Consider the following 11239-nt stretch of genomic DNA (forward strand, 5'->3'; position numbering starts at 1 on the left):
TGAGTCTAATGATGCGTATAGGTTTGTTTGATTTTTACTAGATATTAAAGCAGACTCAAGTCAGTTTAACGTCATGTTAATTGTTGAAGCATACTCTGTGCTAATGAGTCTTTTTATATTTTTTGCCATTCATCAGAATGACAGATTAGTTTGGGTGATAATTTAATTTTGATTAAACTAAAAAGATGTTTTTGTATAGATAAGGTTCGGTCACCATGCTTGAAAATTATGAACATTTCGGTCTGTTTTGACAGAAAACGACATCATTAGTACAATAGTTTGATCTGAATATATTTGGCTAAAGTATTACTTACCTGAATCTTTCATATCAATTTGTTTTAATGGATATTGTGTAGTAGTGTAGAGTTTAAAAAGATATTTTTTTAGGAGTTTTTGAGTAAAATACTGAGGTTCTAAACCATTTCAGGGAATTTCTTGCCTACTGGCTAGTTGTAGTTTATGTTGCGAATGCTTAGACTTGATAGCGGTTTGATGATTATGTATAGTATAGTCTGAAAGCCTCTGTACAGTAAATAGATTTGGTCATTGCTGCTGTCTGAGTTTTTAGAGATATATAAATGTATATTATTGTATATATCAAATGATTTTGTGACATGATTTGATTATTGTTAAAGAGAACTTTCATGTTTACAGTCAGTTATTATGTTTTGAAATTGACATTGTAATTTCTTTTGATATAAGACTGGGTTTCTACATTTAGTTTAGATTGAGCATTATTTTTCATGGACATCTATGATGGGATAGACTTAGGAACAGTATCTAAAAAAGTAAGTAGACATGAAGGTAGCAGAAATGAAAAGACCCAGAAGAATAGGGATTGAGAGAGCAGATGGATACTTAAATCTTTTCACATCTAACTCCATAAAGGTGAAACCTAGTGTAAAAATTCCATTATGAAGGAAGGAAAACATTATTTGATAAATGCTCATTTTGACTTGTATTGATGAAGGTTTAGTTTACAATATGCAATTGTCATGGTAATGATTAGTTAGGTAAGAATTATGAATATAGCTGTACAATGTTGAATTTGTGTTCCTAGTTCAGCGTAAGCATTTCTGAAAATATTTCTGTTGGTCGGTTTTATGGATGTTTATAGAATAAGACCAAGGTGAACATTTGTAAACGCTTTAGACAATTAGGGCGTAAGGTTCTGAAATATGATAAGTAAAGGTACAGCGGATTAATCATACCACTATTTGATAAGTTCTCTTTGCAAATTGATGAAATTTCTTACCATCGTTCGAGTTAAACATGATCCCAGTCTTATAGTCAAAAGAAAGTCCTTTTATGTAACTGACATTGCCATTGTATCGAAACTAAGGATGAAGTTCTCTTTCAGGTGTAGATGTAGATGAAATTTGGAATGAATAAAGGCATACTGTGCCCACACCTGAAGGGGCTGACCTACAAAACTGCCGTCCCGGTACTACTTACGACGTCCCTCCCTGCTTGCCGGAGGCCATGCAGTCGTCAAACTGTCCCAGAGCTACTCCCATTGCCGATGTGGTATATGTGTTTTTTGGAATGGAAAATTATTTGACAACTGCTTGTATACTGGGAGCATTCTTTCACTTTGTCGTCTTCCATTTGATTAGTATTTGTTGAAATGGATTATCTTGATTAGATTTGATAAGAATGTAAAGTTATAGCTTAAGATTATGCTGAAGTTTTTATCCTTTTTTATAAAGTTTTCATAGATGAATTACGATTGTAAAAGGTGTTTTTCAAATGTCGTAGAAACAAAGGTAATCTTGAACTCCGGAGGACTTGATAATTTTGAGTCACAACTGTAATTTGCCCGACTGTCTGAGTTTATAAGTTCCTTTTCAATAACATGAAGCAAAGTTGCTTTTTAATATTATGACTGGTTGAATAAGTGAATTTATATTTTCTTTAGACTTTCATTGAACAGAGACCATCTATGGCAATGCTGTTTTGTATTACTCTTTATGAAGTTTAGACCAGTCATATTAATTCCATACTTGTATAATGATGGACTAAAGGAATACAGTACCTGGAGGGTATTTAAAACTCGAGTACAGTAGCTGGGTTTCTTTGCCATAGAAGTGAGGGGTTCTTCCTTATCAAATATCCTCTGGGGGTGGTTGAGTTTTGCTGTATAACCTGATTCCTATATTGATTGTATAATTGTAAGTCCATCTTTTATGAAAATAGTCTTCTGAAAGCTAAAGAATTAGCCTTTGGGCTTCCGCGTTACTATTTAGAATGAAAACACTTGGATGAACTTTAGATATTCTGCTATTAAGATGCTGATTTGCTCAAATATCATTGTTTCAAATATGACTTTATTTGTCGAGCAATTAGCCCTGTATGTATAAGTAAATGAATTGATTACAAAGGATTTTACTGCTTTTTTTTGTGAGAATTGTCTAGATATAAACAGTGTGTGCATAATTGAACTTGATAATTCTGGAATGTAGTGTGACTTTTAGGCGAAAACGTAATAGTTAACCTATTCAATTTTTTTACCATTGCATTTGAAGAAACAAAAAGCACAAAGGATGTGAATTAAAGAGTTGTTAATTCAAGGGCCTTTATAATTTACGAAGGACACAGAAGAGTTCAGGCACAGTTTTCTGTATAAGGTTTTAAAAACTAACTGGAAAGGAGATCGGTATCACCTTGTACACGTGCGTTTTTCACCGCACGCGTTGTTCCTCTGTGGGCGATCGAGTGAGGGAAAGTGAACAAGCATCTTAGTTGCGTCATTTCATCCCGAGGTGATGTAATTACTTTACATTTATGAAATTATCTTTATAGATTTTGTAATTTCCTGTTAATGTTTACGCTAATTTTGAGTAGACTCATTGTTCCGAAGGAAGTGGTTGTTTTTTCGTTTCCTGGAAGCGGCTCAGAAATTGTGGTCCTGTGAAATACCACGAAAGCTTAATATGACATCATTGTCATGTGCTGGAGTATCTCTGTCGGTAGAGGATTTGATATATTGCTGTTGTGTAGTGAGGGCTTTTCAAAAGGCAGTTTGTGTTTTTTCTTGAACATTTTCATAGTAATGTTCCCTGAAAGTTTGGTTTTATCCAGCCTGCTTTGATTGTAGATTTTTTATGCGCTCGTACATCTACATGAAATATGGAGGGAATATGATCATCCTTAATATGGCATTGTATTTTTTGGTAGTCAATATTAGAGATTTTTTCGTCCCATGTTTCCTGAGATTGGCAAAGGGGAAAGTCGGATGCTTTGGGAGATCGGGTTGTTCCATGGTTCTACCAAATAATAAATCGTATTGCACTTTGGAATCCCGTAAGTTTGGCCATACCAAAAAGCGTAGATTTATTTTGATTTCCTTTTCATAAAACTGTAAAAAAATTTCAGTATGATTAGAATTAAATTCACAGGTCATTAATGGCTAATTTTATCTTATGGCGTAATGGCTAAAGGATTCCAAAATACACCTATTGTTTTACTATTGAAATGAAGATCCTATTGAGAGTATGAAAGATTGTTGAAACTAAAAAAAAATTCTGTAAATTGTGCAATGCTCTGCGTAATTTGTTGAGAAGTTTTGTGTGGTAATGCTGAACTTATTCCTCTTTAGGAAAGTTCATTGTTGATTCATTTTCTTAGTCACTAAATTAAGAATCAAAACTGATATTTAAGGCTACTTTTGGGAGACTGTGATGGAAAATATGTCTTCACATTATCCATGGATGCTGTATTTCAAATGTCAGCCCTTGCTCAGGGATTTTGTATTAACATCTGGCCTTTCTGGCTTGTCTTGTGTTTTAGAATCCAAAGCTTGTATGGCAATAATTCCTCTCCTTATTTCCAAGAATATTTTCTTAGTTTCACAAATTATAAAACTGTTTTCGCAGGGTTCACTGTCTCCAACAACGACCTGGAGTTTCTTCCTTACATTGCATTCCTAACTCAGTTCAATGCTTTGAAAGATTTAGTGACGCAGTTCCGGTAGGCCCTGCTGCTTCCTCCGGTGCCTTGGATTGAGCCCCGGAGGTAGCAGCAGTAGGGGATTCAGCATTATGAAGCTTCATCTGTGGTGAATAACGGGGGAGGGTGGGCTGTGCCACCCTAGCAGTACCAGCCTAACTCGGTTGAGTCCCTTGTGAGGCTGGGAGGAACGTAGAGAGGAGAGGTCCCCTTTTTTGTTTCATTTGTTTGATGTTGGCAACCCCCCAAAATTGGGGGAAGTGCCTTGGTTATATGTATGTGTTCATTCCTAAATTCACCGAGTATTATATCTTTCTGAGGTTGTCTTCGGCCTGTCTTAAATGTATTTATCCTCTCATTTTACTGCTTTTTTTTTCAGTTAAGAGAATGTGTGTATTGCTAAATCTATTCTAAACTTCTTTCCCATTTATTTGATTAATTTCCTTTGCACGTATTTCCTGGACTTATTCCACTCCGGTCTTTGGAATTTATTTTTTATTCAGTTCTTACAGCTAATTTTGATTTATTTTCTTTTAAAGGTTTCATTTTGTGTTCTATGATCCTTAGTCCAATATGAAAGGTTCATTACACCATATCTTTCTTTTTGTAAAGTATTTATTTTTTGGTTCTTATGAATCCATAATGGATTTTACTCTTCTGTAAAATATGTGGATGCTCCTCACATTGATAAATCCTTGCTAAATTTCTTTCTTGCAGGTCTAAGAAATTTACCTTATGTTTCCATTAGAAAAGTGGCCAAAGATGACTTAAATGTATCCGGATATGTTTTTTTTTAGATATGTTTAATCTTTCTATACTCATATCTTGTCTGTCTGCTCTGATGTAAATGCTGCCTGTGTTGGATGGTCTTCTTATTTCTTTGGAAGATTTCTTTCCTCTCACGTGTCATTTTTAAAACTTCTCATCTCGTCAGTTGCCTTTTTTGTTTTTTTAATGGAAAGCAAAGCTTAATTCGCTTCCATCTGATGTCACTTCCTTTGGGCATTCGTCTTTTAACTGTTCACCCAAGCCAGTTTGGGAGTCGCTGTTATTTCTTGATGTTTGGTCCCTCTCTATAATGAAGGAAGCGATTATTTTACAAACTTCTAATTTCACTCTCAGGAAATCTTATTTCCAATGTCTTTAGTGTCCTTCATTATTTCTCATAAGTTCCAGTGCTTCTTTCTTATCTGGGAATACTTTTTCCTTTCTGTACATATCACTAGCTGTTTTCCACCTGTGTTGGATCAAAGCGAAGCAGCACTCAATTTTCAATGTGTTTGTTTGTACTTGATTTGTAATTGACTGTATGAAAGGCTGGCTTTTTAGGTTAGTATTTGGAACTGACTGGTTTCTGTTATAAGGTCAAGGTTGTCTTCATTAGTATTGACTCCTGAGTAGCTCATGTGCTCCGACTTAAGCATTGCTTTTGGATTGGGTGGGTAGTTGGTTGAGTTCTCCAACTCCCTCGTACATTCTTGTATAAACTTTATAGCTATGAGTCCTGGCTGAAGTTTGATGATATAGAAAGGGGATTTTCATTGATGTGAAATACTCTATAACACAATGATACAAGTGATAAGAAGTTATTTTTTTCTGGATAACTGATCAAGAAGTTTCATATGTGGTAGGAATAGTAGATGGGTTAAGCCTTTCTTCATTTGGAGTCAATCAGGAGGAAGGAAAGCTAAAATTTTTCCATAGAAGTATTTTCTACATAGTTCCTTTTCAGTTATCGATTGTCATTGTAAATGTAATGGTTGGCGTTGACTTTGGTATGCAGTTTTAGAATGATGTAGGATGCTGTCTTTGGTGCTGCTACTGTAAGAAAAAAGGTGTCAGGTCACTGGAGTGGCATATAGTTAATTTTTCCCATTACTTACTCGTTTTTAATGGATTTATTTTATCCTAGTTTTGCAGTTAATCCATAGCTGGTTACCTTTGATCGAAATCTAAGTATGTTTCTAGTGTCTATAGTTGAATAGCTTATGCCTCTTTTACGCTTGGCAAATATTGTAACAGGTACTGCCATATTACACTTTTGTCTTTCAAGTAAATGATGAAAGTAAAGATCTTTATATATTTGCAATGATAAAGTTGACTTTGTTATTAAGTGATGCCCAGAGTAGGTAAGGTTCATCGCCTCTTGTTATTTCTTTACGACTTAAAATCGAATCTGTTTTTGACCTTTCTGTCAAGTATGTTGTTTTTTTTAGCCCTGTTTTTTTTCAGTGAATATATTATTCATATTCCCTGCTATGAAAAAGCTATTCAGTTGCCTTATTTTGAATAGGCTATTCATTTCCTTTTCTTTGAATAGGCTATTCATTTCCTTTTCTTTGAATAGGGTATTCATTCCCTTTTCTTTGAATAGGGTATTCATTTCCTTTTCTTTGAATAGGGTATTTATTTCCTTTTCTTTGAATAGGCTATTCATTTCCTCATTTTAAGTAGGCTATTCATTTCCTTTTCTTTGAATAGGCTATTCATTTCCTTTCTTTGAATAGGCTATTCATTTCCTTTTCTTTGAATAGGCTATTCAGTTTCCTTTTTTTTTTAATAGGCTATTAATTTCCTTTTCTTTGAATAGGCTATTCATTTCCTTTTCTTTGAATAGGCTATTCAGTTTCCTTTTTTTGAATAGGCTATTCATTTCCTTTTTTTGAATAGGCTATTCATTTCCTTTTTTTGAATAGGCTATTCATTTCACGTTCCCTGAATAAGTTATTGAATTTCTCTGCCTTGAGTATGATACTCATTTTCTGTTCGGGGGACATCACATTTCCCACCATTACCCCCCTACAATGAGGGGTCAGTTGCGTTGCATCGGGTGCTGTTTCACAGGGTTTTTACTTCATGCCTTTGCAGTCATCAACCATAGTTATAGGCGGTGGGTCTAGTCTTTGAATTAATAGTCCAACTGCAAACCTGTAGTTTCCACTCATTGGCAGTGGTCATAGCCTTTTGGTAAAAAGCAAGACTGCAGGGCAGCAGCTGTCCTTTTGATAATTTTCTACGGAACACAGGTCGTACAGTGGTGGTATTCTTACACCGCTACCATAGAAATTTCTTTCCTGAAAATGCTATTCATTAATTCTGTCTCAGGTTTAGTTTGCGAGTCATTGTACTAATTCCAGGTTGTTGTGTGTCTTTTCGATAAAAGATTCCTAATTAGTCTCGTGCTTGTTACTGGGTGCGTATTTGTCTACAGCCATTTAGTTTCATAGAATTAAAAGGAAAGAAACTGCTGCAACATCATACATTATATCTTATCGCACCATTCTTCTACCCATTGAGTGCTGTATCGTTTCCTGTTCTTAGATCCATGTCCGAACAGGTCGGCCCCTCTTGATGTTATTCCTTGTCCTACCAGTTTTTGTTCTTCATGGTAAGGGAGGATCCATAACCTACGTCTTCACTAGGGTTAGGGAGGGCATTGTTAGTTGGTCTGACTGTCACTCGCTCTCCATTTATACAGTCTATATTTTGATAGGGCTGAGGTCTCGAGTTCTTTCACTGTCATGAAACTCTTCCATGATTTCAGACGTCTTGTTTTATGATAGTTGTAGAGTGGGAGCCTGTGATCATTTTCTTGTTTGGTCTTCTCCCATCTAGATAGGGCATCTCGACGGATGCCAGGTGGCGTGATGTTGGCTAGTCTGTGCAAAGCTGGTAGGGTTATTGCTATTAGTGTACTAGTGATTAGTCTACAAGCTTTCATTAGATTAGTATTCAGTCTTTTAGTGTGACTTAATCTTTCGCACACAGGCGCACAATATTCTGCTGTGGAGTAACTTAGCGCTAAGGCTGTTCGCTTTAAAGTTTTTGCATCAGCTGAGGAGGTTCTTTCTGGTGGCCACTTTTTTCTTGAGCTTGTTAACATGCTCCTGAAAAGTCGGTGTTTTATCAAGAATGACACCAAGTCCACCGGATGTGGGTGGTTTTGCAGTTCTTTGTTTTCCCATTTTAGTTTCAGTTTTCTGTTTGGAGGTTGTTAAGATGGAATGAGCATACAGGGGTTTTCATGCATTCTGACTTAAATTCCCATTTTTTTGTAATAGTCTGAGAGAGATGATAATGCCTTCGTCAGTCTTCCTTTTGTGACTTATAGGTCCATGTCTGTGTTGCAATGCAGAGATCGTCAGTATATATAAACCCTCAAATGTCCTGGAGTCGTGATAGTTCATTTGTGTAGATGTTGAATATTAATGGGCTTAGTACAGAGCCCTGCGGATCAACCATTTCAGCAGGTTTTGGTGAATAGTGCGCAATTGGTAACTTTTTCGCTGCTCTTTACATATACCAAAAGAAACTTATTACTATATCTTCTTTGGCGAAGTACTGTGTATTTAATTGTGATGTGAAGCCATTTCTAAGGTCATGTGAGGTCTGCAAACTTGGTGAGGTTTTAGAGTGGCAGCTTCACTACTTGACTCCCTAGTCTTTCCCTACTGTTGTGAAGCAGTTCGCTTGCTTGGAGCCTTTTGAGGTTAATGTCTTTCAAATCGTCATGTAAAGGGATCAAGTTTGCTATATTTTTAGCAAGTCTATTTGCAAGCATATGCTCGTTGCCCAATACCTTCACTCCTATGTGTGTGCTAGGTCTTCAGTGCACAGTAGTTATTTTGCTTGTTAAATAAAGTGATGCATTGCAGAGCAGTTAACCTCCTTCGTTTATTCTCTGCATTTTATACAGTACTTCCTCATTTTTACCCATTGCCGTTTGGCCCAAATTCAGAAATCCAAGTCTTTGGAGCAAGACTGAAGTTCATTCTTACTTCAAGGTATGAGTAAAGGATCTTTTAAGCTGGTTGTTGTATTTTGATTGCCTTCATGTTGTTGGCATCAACTTGATTTGGATGATCTTTGTACATTTATCTGCTATTGGGGACAGGGACTTTTGCCTTTCCTCTTGAAAAGAAGAGACTTAAAAATACTACCTTATTGACAGATTGAATGTGAATCTGTTATTGTGTCATGGCACAATTATTACCATTTGATTAGTCTGTGTTCATGAGACTTTTTATCCTCTTTGCTTTGCATACGTTGCCAAATTGGATGCTGATCTTTTTGTACAATTGCTAGTATTTCCTCCATTTGTATGTTGACGTTTGATGAACATAGTACAAATAGATGATTTGGTTCATTCCTAACAGTTTACTTTCTGCATTGGTAGACGATATTTTTCTCAAGTGGCGTAGGTCGTATCTGTTCGGATTTTGCTGTTGTGTCAGAAGATATGTGAGGTATTCAAATTGATACAATATCAAGGAGAACCAAAGATTGAAGATAGCCATTTGCACCTAGACGCATAATTACAGAGGCACACTGAATAAATTTTGCCTTTTGGTTTACAGAACATGCAGGAAATTACTTAATATGTACAGATGGTTTTGTATAATGTAAAGGTCAGGTAGTTAGTTGCCTGCCAAGGGAGGTATTTGACTGCTGCTTTATGGTATCTAAGACCACCTTAGTGCCATATGCACGTCTCAGAGCCTTGCCTAGGCGGGCACGCTGCCTGTGCTAACTCGTCCGTGCAGGGGAATGCAACACTAGTTCGATCTGCCGTCTCGCTGGGGTGAAGTTAGCGGGCGTCAGGGTAGTACCCTGCACAGATGTCATCCCCTTTTCTGAAGTCTTTCGCTCATCAAAGAAGCAGCGTGTGAATGGTGTTTCTCTGACGTGTATTCGGTCTTACCGCTTTCTTGGAAGTTTTTGAAACCTCGTATAATGAACTGTGCTCGAAACAATGACTCGTGCCTTCAGCTGTGACTTGTCACTTTCAAGTAAATTAAAAATGTCTGAACATTAATGATGATTCATTCACATTCAAGTTTCAAGTTGCCTTTTATTTCAACTGATGCAATGGTATGAATGTAGAATTCAGGTTAACTATTGTGTAATTCACGTGAATATACTGCGTGATATAATTCTTGCGTTTGACCATGCACACACTGGTTATTCTGGACAAAGTAAACGGATACATCTGCATGAAAAGTAGTGAAATAATCTCTGTAATCAAAATATTTGGTTGTAAATGCAAGGAAAATCTTTGCTCAAACCTTGAAGTCACATTTAAAATATATCTTAGTTTGGTAAAATTGTCATTTATTGAGTCAGAATATATTCCGCTTATCCAAGTAGTATCGATCTAAGGGAAACGTGGAAGTTATGGCTAGTGCCAATGCTTTCTGAATATATTTTCTTAAACTGGACTTTTATTCTATGGTATGCATTCCATTATAGAAATTGGGCTATACAGCAATGAAATTTCACCCCTAGAAGTGGATATGAAGAGGACACTTTTCAATATGGTATTGCTACCCAGGTACTTATCTTGAGCATCATACTTTCCAAGCACAGTATTCTCTCAGACCATTGTGGAGTAGGAGTTACTTAGACTGTCCCTTTCAAAAGGAGTATGAAACTGTATAGTCAAAGATGGTCTTAGGGCATTGAATGGGTAAAAAAATATAAATTTAATGTCCAGTCATAAATAATGCAAATTTGCTTCAGTTAGTTAAATGGTACTTATAAAAATCGGGCAATTGGCTAAATTACAAGTGTGACTTGAGAATTTTATCAAGTACTTCTGGGTTCAAGATTACTTTTCACTGGAACATTTTGATCACCTTTAAGAATTTCATCTAAGTCAAAACTTTATGTTAAGGATAAAAAACTTCTCAGCATTGTCTTAGTTACAATTACGTTCTTATCAACTTCAAGCTACTCCATTTCAGTGAATGCTAACCAAAACTGGAAGATGACCAAGTGGCAATACTTCCAGTAGCAAATACAGAGTTGCCAAATACTCAATTTTCCTTTCTTAAGACACTCCACAGCTGTTAATGGGATCCTTTGACTACTGTATGAGTTCTCTGGTCTGCAGGGCAGCAAGGGATGGTCTCAAAGTGCCATATAAGCAGTTTTGTAAGGTCAGCCCCTATTTTGGGGGTACACATATATAGGAAAAAATAAAAAAAAATTAAAAAAAATATTTTTTTTTTATATATTTATAAGAAATATTTTGTATGATGTGAAATAAAAGATTCTTGGCAAATTATATTTTTTATTGGTCCTCTATGTATTTGTATTATATTTTATTGGTCCTCTATGTATTTGTATTATATAAATATTAATTTTTTATACATGATGCATAATAGAAAAGCACTAAACTTTAAAAAGATGTCATGATAAAATATTGTTGACACGAAGTATGAATAATTCAGACAATTATTGATGAATCACAGTAACATAAAATTATAATTTGAACAAATTTAAAAGTTTA

The sequence above is a fragment of the Palaemon carinicauda genome, unplaced genomic scaffold (genome assembly GCF_036898095.1).
Source record: "Palaemon carinicauda isolate YSFRI2023 unplaced genomic scaffold, ASM3689809v2 scaffold120, whole genome shotgun sequence".
Taxonomy (NCBI): Eukaryota; Metazoa; Arthropoda; class Malacostraca; order Decapoda; family Palaemonidae; genus Palaemon; species Palaemon carinicauda.